We start from the raw sequence: 18,847 nt of genomic DNA, 5'->3' as shown, positions 1-18,847 counted from the left end.
AGAGCTGTGGATCAGTGAGGAACGGGGGTCGAGGTCAGGGTGGAGAGCTGTGGATTAGTGAGGAATGGGGGTCGAGGTCAGGGTGGAGAGCTGTGGATCAGTGAGGAACGGGGGTCGAGGTCAGGGTGGAGAGCTGTGGATCAGTGAGGAACGGGGGTCGAGGTCAGGGTGGAGAGCTGTGGATCAGGGAGGAACGGGGGTCGAGGTCAGGGTGGAGAGCTGTGGATTAGTGAGGAATGGGGTTCGAGGTCAGGGTGGAGAGCTGTGTATCAGGGAGGAACGGGGGTCGAGGTCACATTATGGGTGGAGAGCTGTGGATCAGTGAGGAACGGGGGTCGAGGTCAGGGTGGAGAGCTGTCGATCAGTGAGGAACGGGGGTCGAGGTCAGGGTGGAGAGCTGTGGATCAGTGAGGAACGGGGGTTGAGGTCAGGGTGGAGAGCTATGGATCAGTGAGGAACAGGGTTCGTGGTCAGGGTGGAGAGCTGTGGATCAGTGAGGAACGGGGGTCGAAGTCGGGGTGGAGAGCTGTGGATTAGGGAGGAACGGGGGTCGAGGTCAGGGTGGAGAGCTGTGGATCAGGGAGGAACGGGGGTCGAGGTCAGGGTGGAGAGCTGTGGATCTGTGAGGAATGGGGGTCGAGGTCAGGGTGGAGAGCTGTGGATCAGGGAGGAACGGGGGTCGAGGTCAGGGTGGAGAGCTGTGGATCAGTGAGGAACGGGGGTCGAGGTCAGGGTGGAGAGCTGTGGATTAGTGAGGAATGGGGGTCGAGGTCAGGGTGGAGAGCTGTGGATCAGTGAGGAACGGGGGTCGAGGTCAGGGTGGAGAGCTGTGGATCAGTGAGGAACGGGGGTCGAGGTCAGGGTGGAGAGCTGTGGATCAGGGAGGAACGGGGGTCGAGGTCAGGGTGGAGAGCTGTGGATCTGTGAGGAATGGGGGTTGAGGTCAGGGTGGAGAGCTGTGGAAATAGGGAGGAACGGGGGTCGAGGTCAGGGTGATGAGCTGTGGATCAGTGAGGAATGGGGGTCGAGGTCAGGGTGGAGAGCTGTGGATTAGGGAGGAATGGGGGTCAAGGTCAGGGTGGAGAGCTGTGGAATAGGGAGGAATGGGGGTCGAGGTCAGGGTGGAGAGCTGTGGATTAGGGAGGAATGGGGATCGAGGTCAGGGTGGAGAGCTGTGGATTAGGGAGTAATGGGGGTCGAGGTCAGGGTGGAGAGCTGTGGATTAGTGAGGAATGGGGGTCGAGGTCAGGGTGGAGAGCTGTGGATCAGGGAGGAACGGGGGTCGAGGTCACATTATGGGTGGAGAGCTGTGGATTAGTGAGGAATGGGGTCGAGGTCAGGGTGGAGAGCTGTGGATCAGTGAGGAACGGGGGTCGAGGTCAGGGTGGAGAGCTGTGGATCAGTGAGGAACGGGGGTCGAGGTCAGGGTGGAGAGCTGTGGATCAGTGAGGAACGGGGGTCGAGGTCAGGGTGGAGAGCTGTGGATAAGTGAGGAACGGGGGTCGAGGTCGGGGTGGAGAGCTGTGGATTAGGGAGGAACGGGGGTCGAGGTCAGGGTGGAGAGCTGTGGATCAGTGAGGAACGGGGGTCGAGGTCACATTATGGGTGGAGAGCTGTGGATTAGTGAGGAATGGAGGTCGGGGTCAGGGTGGAGAGCTGTGGATCAGTGAGGAACGGGGTTCGAGGTCAGGGTGGAGAGCTGTGGATCAGTGAGGAACGGGGGTTGAGGTCAGGGTGGAGAGCTGTGGATCAGTGAGGAACGGGGGTCGAGGTCAGGCTGGAGAGCTGTGGATTAGGGAGGAACGGGGGTCGAGGTCAGGGTGGAGAGCTGTGGATCAGTGAAGAACGGGGGTCGAGGTCAGGGTGGAGAGCTGTGGATTAGGGAGGAACGAGGGTCGAGGTCAGGGTGGAGAGCTGTGGATCAGTGAGGAACGGGTGTCGAGGTCAGGGTGGAGAGCTGTGGATCAGTGAGGAACGGGGGTCGAAGTCAGGGTGGAGAGCTGTGGATTAGGGAGGAACGAGGGTCGAGGTCAGGGTGGAGAGCTGTGGATTAGTGAGGAATGGGGGTCGAGGTCAGGGTGGAGAGCTGTGGATAAGGGAGGAACGGGGGTCGAGGTCAGGGTGGAGAGCTGTGGATCAGTGAGGAACGGGGGTCGAGGTCAGGGTGGAGAGCTGTGGATCAGTGAGGAACGGGGGTCGAGGTCAGGGTGGAGAGCTGTGGATTAGTGAGGAATGGGGGTCGAGGTCAGGGTGGAGAGCTGTGGATCAGTGAGGAACGGGGGTCGAGATCAGGGTGGAGAGCTGTGGATCAGTGAGGAACGGGGGTCGAGGTCAGGGTGGAGAGCTGTGGATCAGTGAGGAACGGGGGTCGAGGTCAGGGTGGAGAGCTGTGGATTAGGGAGGAACGAGGGTCGAGGTCAGGGTGGAGAGCTGTGGATTAGTGAGGAATGGGGGTCGAGGTCAGGGTGGAGAGCTGTGGATCTGTGAGGAATGGGGGTCGAGGTCAGGGTGGAGAGCTGTGGAAATAGGGAGGAACGGGGGTCGAGGTCAGGGTGATGAGCTGTGGATCAGTGAGGAATGGGGGTCGAGGTCAGGGTGGAGAGCTGTGGATTAGGGAGGAATGGGGGTCGAGGTCAGGGTGGAGAGCTGTGGATTAGGGAGGAATGGGGGTCGAGGTCAGGGTGGAGAGCTGTGGATTAGGGAGGAATGGGGGTCGAGGTCAGGGTGGACAGCTGTGGATTAGGGAGGAATTGGGGTCGAGGTCAGGGTGGAGAGCTGTGGATTAGTGAGGAATGGGGGTCGAGGTCAGGGTGGAGAGCTGTGGATCAGGGAGGAACGGGGGTCGAGGTCACATTATGGGTGGAGAGCTGTGGATCAGTGAGGAACGGGGGTCGAGGTCAGGGTGGAGAGCTGTGGATCAGTGGGGAACGGGGGTCGAGGTCAGGGTGGAGAGCTGTGGATCAGTGAGGAACGGGGGTCGAGGTCAGGGTGGAGAGCTGTGGATCAGTGAGGAACGGGGGTCGAGGTCAGGGTGGAGAGCTGTGGATTAGTGAGGAATGGGGTTGAGGTCAGGGTGGAGAGCTGTGGATCAGGGAGGAACGGGGGTCGAGGTCAGGGTGGAGAGCTGTGGATCTGTGAGGAATGGGGGTCGAGGTCAGGGTGGAGAGCTGTGGAATTAGGGAGGAACGGGGGTCGAGGTCAGGGTGATTAGCTGTGGATCAGTGAGGAATGGGTGTCGAGGTCAGGGTGGAGAGCTGTGGATTAGGGAGGAATGGGGGTCAAGGTCAGGGTGGAGAGCTGTGGATCAGTGAGGAATGGGGGTCGAGGTCAGGGTGGAGAGCTGTGGATTAGGGAGGAATGGGGGTCGAGGTCAAGGGTGGAGAGCTATGGATTAGTGAGGAATGGGGGTCGAGGTCAGGGTGGAGAGCTGTGGATCAGGGAGGAACGGGGGTCGAGGTCACATTATGGGTGGAGAGCTGTGGATTAGTGAGGAATGGGGGTCGAGGTCAGGGTGGAGAGCTGTGGATCAGTGAGGAACGGGGGTCGAGGTCAGGGTGGAGAGCTGTGGATCAGTGAGGAACGGGGGTCGAGGTCAGGGTGGAGAGCTGTGGATCAGTGAGGAACGGGGTCGAGGTCAGGGTGGAGAGCTGTGGATCAGTGAGGAACGGGGGTCGAGGTCAGGGTGGAGAGCTGTGGATTAGGGAGGAACGGGGGTCGAGGTCAGGGTGGAGAGCTGTGGATCAGTGAGGAATGGGGGTCGAGGTCAGGGTGGAGAGCTGTGGATTAGGGAGGAACGAGGGTCGAGGTCAAGGTGGAGAGCTGTGGATTAGTGAGGAATGGGAGTCGAGGTCAGGGTGGAGAGCTGTGGATTAGGGAGGAACGAGGGTCGAGGTCAGGGTGGAGAGCTGTGGATTAGTGAGGAATGGGGGTCGTTGTCAGGGTGGAGAGCTGTGGATAAGGGAGGAACGGGGGTCGAGGTCAGGGTGGAGAGCTGTGGATCAGTGAGGAACGGGGGTCGAGGTCAGGGTGGAGAGCTGTGGATCAGTGAGGAACGGGGGTCGAGGTCAGGGTGGAGAGCTGTGGATTAGTGAGGAATGGGGGTCGAGGTCAGGGTGGAGAGCTGGGGATCAGTGAGGAACGGGGGTCGAGGTCAGGGTGGAGAGCTGTGGATCATGTGAGGAACGGGGGTCGAGGTCAGGGTGGAGAGCTGTGGATCAGTGAGGAACGGGGGTCGAGGTCAGGGTGGAGAGCTGTGGATTAGGGAGGAACGAGGGTCGAGGTCAGGGTGGAGAGCTGTGGATTAGTGAGGAATGGGGGTCGAGGTCAGGGTGGAGAGCTGTGGATCAGGGAGGAACGGGGGTCGAGGTCAGGGTGGAGAGCTGTGGATCTGTGAGGAATGGGGGTCGAGGTCAGGGTGGAGAGCTGTGGAAATAGGGAGGAACGGGGGTCGAGGTCAGGGTGATGAGCTGTGGATCAGTGAGGAATGGGGGTCGAGGTCAGGGTGGAGAGCTGTGGATTAGGGAGGAATGGGGGTCGAGGTCAGGGTGGAGAGCTGTGGATTAGGGAGGAATGGGGGTCGAGGTCAGGGTGGAGAGCTGTGGATTAGGGAGGAATGGGGGTCGAGGTCAGGGTGGACAGCTGTGGATTAGGGAGGACTGGGGGTCGAGGTCAGGGTGGAGAGCTGTGGATTAGTGAGGAATGGGGGTCGAGGTCAGGGTGGAGAGCTGTGGATCAGGGAGGAACGGGGGTCGAGGTCACATTATGGGTGGAGAGCTGTGGATCAGTGAGGAACGGGGGTCGAGGTCAGGGTGGAGAGCTGTGGATCAGTGGGGAACGGGGTCGAGGTCAGGGTGGAGAGCTGTGGATCAGTGAGGAACGGGGGTCGAGGTCAGGGTGGAGAGCTGTGGATCAGTGAGGAACGGGGGTCGAGGTCAGGGTGGAGAGCTGTGGATTAGTGAGGAATGGGGTCGAGGTCAGGGTGGAGAGCTGTGGATCAGGGAGGAACGGGGGTCGAGGTCAGGGTGGAGAGCTGTGGATCTGTGAGGAATTGGGGTCGAGGTCAGGTTGGATAGCTGTGGAATTAGGGAGGAACGGGGGTCGAGGTCAGGGTGATTAGCTGTGGATCAGTGAGGAATGGGGGTCGAGGTCAGGGTGGAGAGCTGTGGATTAGGGAGGAATGGGGGTCAAGGTCAGGGTGGAGAGCTGTGGATCAGTGAGGAATGGGGGTCGAGGTCAGGGTGGAAAGCTGTGGATTAGGGAGGAATGGGGGTCGAGGTCAAGGGTGGAGAGCTATGGATTAGTGAGGAATGGGGGTCGAGGTCAGGGTGGAGAGCTGTGGATCAGGGAGGAACGGGGGTCGAGGTCACATTATGGGTGGAGAGCTGTGGATTAGTGAGGAATGGGGGTCGAGGTCAGGGTGGAGAGCTGTGGATCAGTGAGGAACGGGGGTCGAGGTCAGGGTGGAGAGCTGTGGATCAGTGAGGAACGGGGGTCGAGGTCAGGGTGGAGAGCTGTGGATCAGTGAGGAACGGGGTCGAGGTCAGGGTGGAGAGCTGTGGATCAGTGAGGAACGGGGGTCGAGGTCAGGGTGGAGAGCTGTGGATTAGGGAGGAACGGGGGTCGAGGTCAGGGTGGAGAGCTGTGGATCAGTGAGGAATGGGGGTCGAGGTCAGGGTGGAGAGCTGTGGATTAGGGAGGAACGAGGGTCGAGGTCAGGGTGGAGAGCTGTGGATTAGTGAGGAATGGGGGTCGAGGTCAGGGTGGAGAGCTGTGGAGTAGTGAGGAATGGGGGTCGAGGTCAGGGTGGAGAGCTGTGGATTAGGGAGGAACGAGGGTCGAGGTCAGGGTGGAGAGCTGTGGATTAGTGAGGAATGGGGGTCGAGGTCAGGGTGGAGAGCTGTGGATTAGTGCGGAATGGGGGTCGAGCGCTCCTGAGTGCTCTGGAGCAGGATTTCATCAAGGATCTCTGTACTTCTCTCCGTTCATCTTTCCCTCGATCCTGACTAGTCTTACAGTCCCTGCCGCTGAAAAACATCCCCACAGCATGATGCTGCTACCACCATGCTTAACCGTAGGGATTGTGCCAGGTTTCCTCTAGACGTAATGCTTGGCATTCAGGCCAAAGACTTCAATCTTGGTTTCATCAGACCAGAGAATCTTGTTTCTCATGTTGAGTTGAGTTGAGTTTGAGTTTATTTTTACATGGACAGTGCACATTAATCAACGTTTCAGTAAAAGTGCCGGTTTTAGCCAGCCGGCTAATTTTCAACCGCAGTCCCTGTTCAGAGTCCTTTAGATGCCTTTTGGCAAACTCCAAGCGAGATGTCATGTGCCTTTTACTGAGGAGTTGCTTCCGTCAGGCCACTCTACCATAAAGGCCTGATTGATGGAGTGCTGCAGAGATGGGAGAACCTTCCAGAAGGACAACCATCTCCACAGAGGACCTCTAGAGCTCTGTCAGAGTGACCATCGGGTTCTTGGTCACATCCCTGACCTAGGCCCTAGGAAGAGTATTGGTGGTTCCAAACTTCTTCCATTTAAGAACGATGGAGGCCACTCTGTTCTTGAGGACCTTCAATGCTGTAGAAATGTTTTGGTACCCTTCCCCAGATCTGTGCCTCGACACAATCCTGTCTCGGAGCTCTACGGACAATTCCTTCGACCTCATGGCTTGGTTTTTGCTCTGACATGCACTGTCAACTGTGGGACCTTTTATATAGACAGGTGTGTGCCTTTTCTAATCATGTCCAATCAATTGAAATTACCACAGATGGGCTCCAATCAAGTTGTAGAAACATCTCAAGGATGATCAATGGAAACAGGATGCACCTGAGCTCAATTTCGAGTCTCATAACAAAGGGTCTGAAAACTTATATAAATAAGGTTGTTTTTTATTTTTACAAAATTTGCAAAAAATTCTACAAACCTGTTTTCACTTGGTCATTATGGGCTATTGTGTGTAGATTGATGAGTAAAATGTTTTATTAATCTGTTTCAGAATAAGGCTGTAACGTAACAAAATGTGGAAAAAGTCAAGGGGTCTGAATACTTTCCGGATGCACTGTAGCAGCTAACGTGTATAATGTTTTGTTATCTATACATAGACACACTGGCTTTACTCAAAGCCAGCGGCATGTCGTTAGTAAAGATCGAAAAAATGACTTCAAAAAATTAGTATTTAGGATTGAGTTTTCACATGCTAAAGAGTTTGGCCTTGATAAAAAACCCATATGTGCATTAACTGCCTTCCCAATGAAAAATTGAACATACATTTTATGGAAAATACATGTTCCTGAACGATGCCTTGTCAATATGAAAAAAAATATACGTGTATTTTTCCATATATAGACACACCCTATGTGTTTTAATAAAATCAACTAGATGCATTGAGCTGGTCTACGGTTTGATGCCTCAAGAGGGCACCAGAGATCTAGATAACCAGAATAAAAAAAACTTAACCTGACCCAACTATTCTCCTCCCGCTCCTGCTGGCAGATTCTGCCGTTACTCTCCCGAAGGTGATAGGCTACACGACGAGTCGGCAACCTTCCTGGAATGACAATTTATCTTACCATTTCTACCGATCTGCCTAACAGTTATGGTTTTCATATGCACATTTTCATGAAAGTTTAATTTATAATAACAACTTCATATCTCAAAATCATTGTCATGTGGTTAATCAAAATTCTATCCAAATCTAAATGAAAATGATACAAACCTAAAAAGTAACTTCTATTGCCAACTATGTAGAAATAGCTTATAAAGCCAACAAATAAAAACATTGTAGCCTGCAGGTAGAAAATATCCTGATCAAAATAAATATCATATAAATCACATTGGCTATGCATGGCCTGTCTGCAAGAAACCAGAAACATTGTATCAACTATTAACTTGGGTCCGGCCCGAAGCTTGGCTAGTGAACTTGCAACATTGTATAAAATATTCTGGGCCCTCAAGAGTTTCCCACTCAGGACAGACACAGCTGTAGGCTAATTTGCGCAAGGGATAAGCAGCAATGCTTGACTTGGGTAGGAGCTCACCGGAGCTGAGTACCTGCACCTCAAATGTTCTACTGCTTGCGCTTCTGTTCCTCTTATAGTTATATATATATATATATTAGCTCAAAAGTATTGTGGAGCTTCTGCACTTAAATATAAACAGCACCAGCACCCAAAATGAGTACCGGAACCTATTTCAGTCCAAGTCAAGCACTGATAAGCCTATTTTATGACGTTTGAACTGGATCAGAGCATGACATTTTTCCCTTTTACGCTGATTGGTTATCGAAAGAGAGCTGGAAGATTTTTCAACTACATTGAGGAACTATTGTAATTGTCAATGGATGTAAAAAAAAAACGACTTTGTTTGCTGTTTGAGGTGAAGAAAACATTACTATGAGAAGCTCCACAGGTCATTACTGGTGGTGCGTTAAGCCAATCAGAAATACTATCAGATCCCCAAATGTGCACATTTATATGCCTACATTAGCGTGCGTGTCCTTACTCAACATTGACAGGAGCGCTCCAAACAAAAGGCAATGACTAAATTGACAGAACTCGTAAATGGAATTAAATCAACCAAAACTTGTTTCTCCCAAGTGTAGCATAGGTTGTGCACTCTGAAAACAATGTGTCCACTCCGACAATGAGAACAGGAAGACTGGAATAATAATATTGAATGCATTAAAAGAAATGACCGTAACCAAAAGTAACAAACATTGTAAATTAGAAATTATTGGAATGAACGGTAAATGTACTACTGGTGATATACGTAATGGGGAATTGATAGACACTAACAATCAAACGCAAACAATTCACACAATGAAGTTATGAAACAATGAATGTGAACAAATGGAGACAGAGGGACAGAGACATAGGGAGAGAGAGACAAGACAGAGAGAGAGACAAGACAGAGAGAGAGACAAGACTGAGCGAGGGAGAGAGCCAAGACAGGGAGAGCGAGAGGGAGAGAGCCAAGACAGGAAGAGAGAGGGAGCCAAGACAGGGGGAGAGAGAGAGCCAAGACAGGAAGAGAGAGGGAGCCAAGACAGGGGGAGAGAGAGAGCCAAGACAGGAAGAGAGAGGGAGCCAAGACAGGGGGAGAGAGAGAGCCAAGACAGGAAGAGAGAGGGAGCCAAGACAGGGGGAGAGAGAGAGCCAGGACAGGAAGAGAGAGAGAGAGAGCCAAGAAAGGGAGAGAGAGACAGGGAGAGAGAGCCAATACAGGGATAGCTAGAGAGAGAGCCAAGACAGGGAGCGAGAGAACGAGCCAAGACAAGGAGAGAGCCAAGAATGATACAAGATGGACAGAGACACGGATGGAGAGAGAGACTGACAGAGAAGAACGCAAGAATAAGACATACCTGGTCCAGCCACTGGTAAGCGTTGACAGCTACCTGGGTTCCTAGAGGCTTGGTCAGGACCAACACATCCCCTGGTACCGCTCTGTCTGGCCTACACACCCACAGACACGGTCAGGACCAACACATCCCCTGGTACCGCACTGTCTGGCCTACACACCCACGGTCAGGACCAACACATCCCCTGGTACCGCACTGTCTGGCCTACACACCCACAGACACGGTCAGGACCAACACATCCCCTGGTACCGCACTGTCTGGCCTACACACCCACAGACACGGTCAGGACCAACACATCCCCTGGTACTGCTCTGTCTGGCCTACACACCCACGGTCAGGACCAACACATCCCCTGGTACCGCTCTGTCTGGCCTACACACCCACGGTCAGGACCAACACATCCCCTGGTACCGCACTGTCTGGCCTACACACCCACGGTCAGGACCAACACATCCCCTGGTACCGCTCTGTCTGGCCTACACACCCACGGTCAGGACCAACACATCCCCTGGTACTGCACTGTCTGGCCTACACACCCACGGTCAGGACCAACACATCCCCTGGTACCGCACTGTCTGGCCTACACACCCACAGACACGGTCAGGACCAACACATCCCCTGGTACTGCACTGTCTGGCCTACACACCCACGGTCAGGACCAACACATCCCCTGGTACCGCACTGTCTGGCCTACACACCCACAGACACGGTCAGGACCAACACATCCCCTGGTACCGCACTGTCTGGCCTACACACCCACAGACACGGTCAGGACCAACACATCCCCTGGTACCGCACTGTCTGGCCTACACACCCACGGTCAGGACCAACACATCCCCTGGTACCGCTCTGTCTGGCCTACACACCCACAGACACAGTCAGGACCAACACATCCCCTGGTACCGCTCTGTCTGGCCTACACACCCACAGACACGGTCAGGACCAACACATCCCCTGGTACCGCACTGTCTGGCCTACACACCCACAGACACGGTCAGGACCAACACATCCCCTGGTACCGCTCTGTCTGGCCTACACACCCACACTTTCTCACACAGTGTCGATTTTAACAAAATATGGGTGGCGCAAACGTAATCAAAAAAGCGAATATGCATGGGAACCACTACACTTAACTACACATTCAATGTTTTACCATCATAATAACCAATCCCAGAAATACGTTTTGAGCCACACAAACGTTCCTTCCCTTAACTCTTATTGCACGGAAGACCACAGTAGTCCATCCTGTTCATTTTTCTTCAGAATACATTTCAGCATCGGTCTGCAAAATTGCTAATCATTCTCAGAGTATTGGGACGCAGCCAAACACCATTCTGAGTGCAGTTGTTGCCTGTTAACAAGAAGCTCCGGTTAAGAATAAAGCAACAAAATTTATAAAAGCAATTATTCACCATATAGGCAACATTATTCACCACCTGAGGAAGTAGGAACTCAAAACACTTGGCTAGATTGCCAACTCTAAATCATGTTGCTAGATAGTTTTTTAAATTAATGTATTAATCTAACGCGACCAGCAACAACAAATATTCACTGGCACCCGAAGACAAAGGGTTCCAAATATTCACTGGCACCCGAAGACAAAGGGTTCCAAATGCAAATGTTTTGTCGCAGTTTTGAGCCCTGAAACCCTTAACGCAAAACACACACTCCTCAAAACACACACTCCTCAAAACCCACACTCCTCAAAACCCACACTCCTCAAAACACACACTCCTCAAAACACACACTCCTCAAAACACACACTCCTCAAAACACACACTCCTCAAAACACACACTCCTCAAAACACACACTCCTCAAAACACACACTCCTCAAAACACACACTCCTCAAAACACACTGTCTTACATGATGAACTTGTTTGGTTGGCAGGCAACCGAGGCCACGCCCCCTACGATGATCCAGGGGTTGACCACCGTCTGGCCGCCAGTCACAGAAGTCCCGCCCCTCCTCCGCCGCATCACGGAAACGACGGATCATCAGAGGCATCACACGCTCACGCTCACACACACGGTTATCATTTCATCACGGCCAACTAGCTCACACACACGGTTATCATTTCATCACGGCCAACTAGCACACACACACGGTTATCATTTCATCACGGCCAACTAGCTCACACACACGGTTATCATTTCATCACGGCCAACTAGCTCACACACACGGTTATCATTTCATCACGGCCAACTAGCACACACACACGGTTATCATTTCATCACGGCCAACTAGCACACACACACGGTTATCATTTCATCACGGCCAACTAGCTCACACACACGGTTATCATTTCATCACGGCCAACTAGCTCACACACACGGTTATCATTTCATCACGGCCAACTAGCTCACACACACGGTTATCATTTCATCACGGCCAACTAGCACACACACACGGTTATCATTTCATCACGGCCAACTAGCACACACACACACGGTTATCATTTCATCACGGCCAACTAGCTCACACACACGGTTATCATTTCATCACGGCCAACTAGCTCACACACACGGTTATCATTTCATCACGGCCAACTAGCTCACACACACGGTTATCATTTAATCACGGCCAACTAGCACACACACACGGTTATCATTTCATCACGGCCAACTAGCACACACACACACGGTTATCATTTCATCACGGCCAACTAGCTCACACACACGGTTATCATTTCATCACGGCCAACTAGCTCACACACACGGTTATCATTTCATCACGGCCAACTAGCACACACACGGTTATCATTTCATCACGGCCAACTAGCTCACACACACACGGTTATCATTTCATCACGGCCAACTAGCACACACACACACGGTTATCATTTCATCACGGCCAACTAGCTCACACACACGGTTATCATTTCATCACGGCCAACTAGCTCACACACACGGTTATCATTTCATCACGGCCAACTAGCACACACACACGGTAATCATTTCATCACGGCCAACTAGCACACACACACACGGTTATCATTTCATCACGGCCAACTAGCTCACACACACGGTTATCATTTCATCACGGCCAACTAGCTCACACACACGGTTATCATTTCATCACGGCCAACTAGCACACACACACGGTTATCATTTCATCACACGCTCACGCTCCTGCACACACACACGGTTATCATTTCATCACGGCCAACTAGCACACACACACGGTTATCATTTCATCACGGCCAACTAGCTCACACACACGGTTATCATTTCATCACGGCCAACTAGCACACACACACGGTTATCATTTCATCACGGCCAACTAGCTCACACACACGGTTATCATTTCATCACGGCCAACTAGCTCACACACACGGTTATCATTTCATCACGGCCAACTAGCTCACACACACGGTTATCATTTCATCACGGCCAACTAGCTCACACACACGGTTATCATTTCATCACGGCCAACTAGCACACACACACGGTTATCATTTCATCACGGCCAACTAGCACACACACACGGTTATCATTTCATCACGGCCAACTAGCTCACACACACGGTTATCATTTCATCACGGCCAACTAGCACACACACACGGTTATCATTTCATCACGGCCAACTAGCACACACACACGGTTATCATTTCATCACGGCCAACTAGCTCACACACACGGTTATCATTTCATCACGGCCAACTAGCTCACACACACGGTTATCATTTCATCACGGCCAACTAGCTCACACACACGGTTATCATTTCATCACGGCCAACTAGCACACACACACGGTTATCATTTCATCACGGCCAACTAGCACACACACACACGGTTATCATTTCATCACGGCCAACTAGCTCACACACACGGTTATCATTTCATCACGGCCAACTAGCTCACACACACGGTTATCATTTCATCACGGCCAACTAGCTCACACACACGGTTATCATTTAATCACGGCCAACTAGCACACACACACGGTTATCATTTCATCACGGCCAACTAGCACACACACACACGGTTATCATTTCATCACGGCCAACTAGCTCACACACACGGTTATCATTTCATCACGGCCAACTAGCTCACACACACGGTTATCATTTCATCACGGCCAACTAGCACACACACGGTTATCATTTCATCACGGCCAACTAGCACACACACACGGTTATCATTTCATCACGGCCAACTAGCTCACACACACGGTTATCATTTCATCACGGCCAACTAGCTCACACACACGGTTATCATTTCATCACGGCCAACTAGCTCACACACACGGTTATCATTTCATCACGGCCAACTAGCTCACACACACACGGTTATCATTTCATCACGGCCAACTAGCACACACACACACGGTTATCATTTCATCACGGCCAACTAGCTCACACACACGGTTATCATTTCATCACGGCCAACTAGCTCACACACACGGTTATCATTTCATCACGGCCAACTAGCACACACACACGGTAATCATTTCATCACGGCCAACTAGCACACACACACACAGTTATCATTTCATCACGGCCAACTAGGTCACACACACGGTTATCATTTCATCACGGCCAACTAGCTCACACACACGGTTATCATTTCATCACGGCCAACTAGCACACACACACGGTTATCATTTCATCACACGCTCACGCTCCTGCACACACACACGGTTATCATTTCATCACGGCCAACTAGCACACACACACGGTTATCATTTCATCACGGCCAACTAGCTCACACACACGGTTATCATTTCATCACGGCCAACTAGCACACACACACGGTTATCATTTCATCACGGCCAACTAGCTCACACACACGGTTATCATTTCATCACGGCCAACTAGCTCACACACACGGTTATCATTTCATCACGGCCAACTAGCTCACACACACGGTTATCATTTCATCACGGCCAACTAGCTTCCTGTTCTGCAGGTTAGACTGACTGGGCATAACTCCAGGAACACATGCACGTCTGACGCACACAAAAACACACACGTGCTACAGACAGGTTGCTTCACATGGAACAGTCCAAGTCTGACAAATTGGAGATGAGTGGGTTCATGAATTTTTGTTTTTTGTTCTGAAGCCCCACCAGTCACCCTGCTAGCTACTTCAACTACACACACAGAGAGCATGAGGTTACCTACCTTCTCAGATATCTTCTGGCTGACACTGAGTAGCATCAGCATGTTGTCACACTCTGTGATGCCCATAGCATAGAGATCACTGAGGACATTAGCGCACGCTATCCTTCCCTGGAGAGAGAGACGGGGGAAGAGAGAGAGAGAGAGGATTGAGATGTAACAGAGCAAAAAGCATACATCTTGCCCTGAGAAAGGTGAGGTGTTTAGGGTCAGAATAGAACTCCCCCATTGTATAGGGGTCCTCTACTAGAGGTTGAAGTTGAGGGGTTAAAGGTCAGGGGTTAGAACTCACCATCATGTAGGGGTCCTCCACCAGAGGGTAGAAGAAGTCTGTAGTTTGGACCAATGAGAGGCCTCCGTGTCTCAGAGGAATCACACAGGAGTCCATGCCCATACCTGCACAGCACCCACAGAGTTTAGCAATGTTCAAGCTACCCTGGTATGCAATGATTCATTGAATGATGAATGAGACAACACCCCCCCCCCCTCTCAGTAAGGAGCTTTCAGCATCATTCCTGGGCACCTTTATAACCGTGTGGACCTAACTAACGTTATTAATTTACTAACAGCAGCTAGCATTGGGTAACTACAACTGAGTGATAAACAGTCAACTGGAAAGGTTATTTAAGGCCTTGCAGTTGCCTGGAAATCTGTCGATGAATTGCATTGAATACTACATCGTGCAGAAATGAGCATATGCATCAGGAAAGTTTCCTCTCACCACCTCTACAAGCCAGAATGTTTAATACAACCACATTTTAACTTCCTTTACCGGTTGTCTGTAGTAATACGAGACAATATATCCACAGGAAAGCATAAATACATAAACTTTTCAAAGCGCTGGTAGTGCATTCAGATTTCTATCACATGGTTCTGCGCATACTTCAGGCGATAGAAAGCTGAATGAACTGACTTTACCGCCGCTTAGAAAAGTTGACGTAATTAGTCATTATACTTCCCTGTGTATAATTACAGAAGGCCCAACTGCATGGACAACCGGTAAGGTACGTTAAAAAACAAACATTTTATTCAACATTCTGGCTTGTAGAGGTCGTGAGAGGAAACTTTCCTGACTCAAACGTTCATTTCTGCCCGACATAGAATTGAATGCAAGCAATTCAACGTCGAGTTTCCAGGCAAGCCCTGCAACAGAGATGCTGAAATAGAAGGCGCTGACAAGCCTAGCTAACTTCAGCTAGCATACACGCTAATTGCAGATCCAGTACTGTTAGCTGACTGGCTAGCAAGAGAAGGGACATTTTTATATTTGATTTATTTGGCCATTTTAAACACAATTCAACCACGTGCATACATGCCATTAAAATCATCGAGTATGACACAAGCACGTTTAAAAAAGTATTTCCATAGTGATCCTCATAGCAAGCCATTGGCCCCCCTGTAGCTCAGTTGGTAGAGCATGGCGCTTGCAACGCCAGGGTTGTGGGGTCGTTTCCCACAGGGGGGCAGTATGAAAATGTATGCACTCACGAACTGTAAGTCGCTCTGGATAAGAGCGTCTGCTAAATGACTAAAATGTCAACAACAATTTTTTAAAATTATGTCTGCACGGCTATCTTAGCCAATGAACGTTAGTTAGCTAATAAAAAATCTAGCTACATTAGCTAGCTTGCCAATGTAGCAAGTACACGTACAAACGTAGCTAGAACGAAATGATATACGTTAAAAAGCTAGTTGGCTACTGTACCGAGTTAAATAACCCTACCTAGCCGGGAACCTGCGGGGGTGTTAAATAACCCTACCTAGCCGGGAACCTGCGGGGGTGTTAAATAACCCTACCTAGCCGGGAACCTGTGGGGGTGTTAAATAACCCTACCTAGCCGGGAACCTGTGGGGGTGTTAAATAACCCTACCTAGCCGGGAACCTGTGGGGGTGTTAAATAACCCTACCTTGCCGGGAACCTGTGGGGGTGTTAAATAACCCTACCTAGCCGGGAACCTGTGGGGGTGTTAAATAACCCTACCTAGCCGGGAACCTGTGGGGGTGTTAAATAACCCTACCTAGCCGGGAACCTGTGGGGGTGTTAAATAACCCTACCTAGCCGGGAACCTGCGGGGGTGTTAAATAACCCTACCTAGCCGGGAACCTGTGGGGGTGTTAAATAACCCTACCTAGCCGGGAACCTGTGGGGGTGTTAAATAACCCTACCTAGCCGGGAACCTGTGGGGGTGTTAAATAACCCTACCTAGCCGGGAACCTGTGGGGGTGTTAAATAACCCTACCTAGCCGGGAACCTGTGGGGGTGTTAAATAACCCTACCTAGCCGGGAACCTGCGGGGGTGTTGGGAGCGAGTTGTCCGAATACAGAGCCTTGGTCCCCAGCTTCCCCCGGCCGGTGGGGCTCCAGTCCCGCCAGGAGTTTGAGCAGAGCCTCCTGCGGGACCTTACACCCTCATCCCTTCAGATCTGAGAAGCACGTCAGGCGGAAACCGGCGTCTAGGTCGTGCTCTTCGGGGTGGAATGACTGGTCCTAACACACTAACCCTGCTGACTGACTGACTGGTCCAAACACACTAACCCTGCTGACTGACTGGTCCTCCTAACACACTAACCCTGCTGACTGACTGGTCCTCCTAACACACTAACCCTGCTGACTGACTGGTCCTCCTAACACACTAACCCTGCTGACTGACTGGTCCTCCTAACACACTAACCCTACTGACTGACTGGTCCTCCTAACACACTAACCCTACTGACTGACTGGTCCTCCTAACACACTAACCCTACTGACTGACTGATCCTAACACACTAACCCTGCTGACTGACTGGTCCTCCTAACACACTAACCCTGCTGACTGACTGGTCCTAACACACTAACCCTGCTGACTGACTGGTCCTCCTAACACACTAACCCTGCTGACTGACTGGTCCTCCTAACACACTAACCCTACTGACTGACTGGTCCTCCTAACACACTAACCCTGCTGACTGACTGGTCCTAACACACTAACCCTACTGACTGACTGGTCCTAACACACTAACCCTACTGACTGACTGGTCCTCCTAACACACTAACCCTACTGACTGACTGATCCTAACACACTAACCCTGCTGACTGACTGGTCCTCCTAACACACTAACCCTACTGACTGACTGATCCTAACACACTAACCCTGCTGACTGACTGGTCCTCCTAACACACTAACCCTACTGACTGACTGGTCCTCCTAACACACTAACCCTACTGACTGACTGGTCCTCCTAACACACTAACCCAACTGACTGACTGATCCTAACACACTAACCCTGCTGACTGACTGGTCCTCCTAACACACTAACCCTGCTGACTGACTGGTCCTCCTAACACACTAACCCTACTGACTGACTGATCCTAACACACTAACCCTACTGACTGACTGGTCCTCCTAACACACTAACCCTGCTGACTGACTGGTCCTCCTAACACACTAACCCTACTGACTGACTGGTCCTCCTAACACACTAACCCTGCTGACTGACTGGTCCTCCTAACACACTAACCCTGCTGACTGACTGGTCCTAACACACTAACCCTGCTGACTGACTGGTCCTAACACACTAACCCTACTGACTGACTGGTCCTAACACATTAACCCTACTGACTGACTGACTGGTCCTCCTAACACACTAACCCTACTGACTGACTGGTCCTCCTAACACACTAACCCTGCTGACTGACTGGTCCTCCTAACACACTAACCCTGCTGACTGACTGGTCCTCCTAACACACTAACCCTACTGACTGACTGACTGGTCCTCCTAACACACTAACCCTACTGACTGACTGGTCCTCCTAACACACTAACCCTGCTGACTGACTGGTCCTAACACACTAACCCTGCTGACTGACTGGTCCTAACACACTAACCCTGCTGACTGACTGGTCCTCCTAAAACACACTAATCCTGCTGACTGACTGGTCCTCCTAATACACTAACCCTGCTGACTGACTGGTCCTCCTAACACACTAACCCTACTGACTGACTGGTCCTCCTAACACACTAACCCTGCTGACTGACTGGTCCTCCTAACACACTAACCCTACTGACTGACTGGTCCTCCTAACACACTAACCCTGCTGACTGACTGGTCCTCCTAAAACACTAACCCTGCTGACTGACTGGTCCTCCTAACACACTAACCCTGCTGACTGACTGGTCCTCCTAACACACTAACCCTGCTGACTGACTGGTCCTCCTAACACACTAACCCTGCTGACTGACTGGTCCTCCTAACACACTAACCCTACTGACTGACTGGTCCTCCTAACACACTAACCCTGCTGACTGACTGGTCCTCCTAATACAGTAACCCTGCTGACTGACTGGTCCTCCTAAAACACTAACCCTACTGACTGACTGGTCCTCCT

General features: G+C 51.4%; 1 pseudogene across 1 annotated transcript; it reads right to left on the bottom strand.

The window, feature by feature from the left end:
* Positions 1-900: 900 nt before the first annotated feature.
* On the bottom strand, positions 901-16,963 carry LOC311116360 (selenide, water dikinase 3-like; annotated as a pseudogene). Its single transcript has 6 exons — positions 16,759-16,963; positions 14,773-14,876; positions 14,484-14,591; positions 11,225-11,377; positions 9,362-9,452; positions 901-921 (listed from the first exon to the last, which is right to left on the bottom strand). The product of its transcript is annotated as a selenide, water dikinase 3-like (transcript).
* Between the last annotated feature and the right edge of the window lie 1,884 nt (positions 16,964-18,847).

Source organism: Coregonus lavaretus (assembly GCF_964263955.1).
Source record: "Coregonus lavaretus genome assembly, contig: HAP1_SCAFFOLD_491, whole genome shotgun sequence".
Classification (NCBI taxonomy): Eukaryota; Metazoa; Chordata; class Actinopteri; order Salmoniformes; family Salmonidae; genus Coregonus; species Coregonus lavaretus.
The sequence above is the reverse complement of the archived record's forward strand: the minus strand, read 5'-3'. Positions and strand labels throughout refer to the sequence as shown.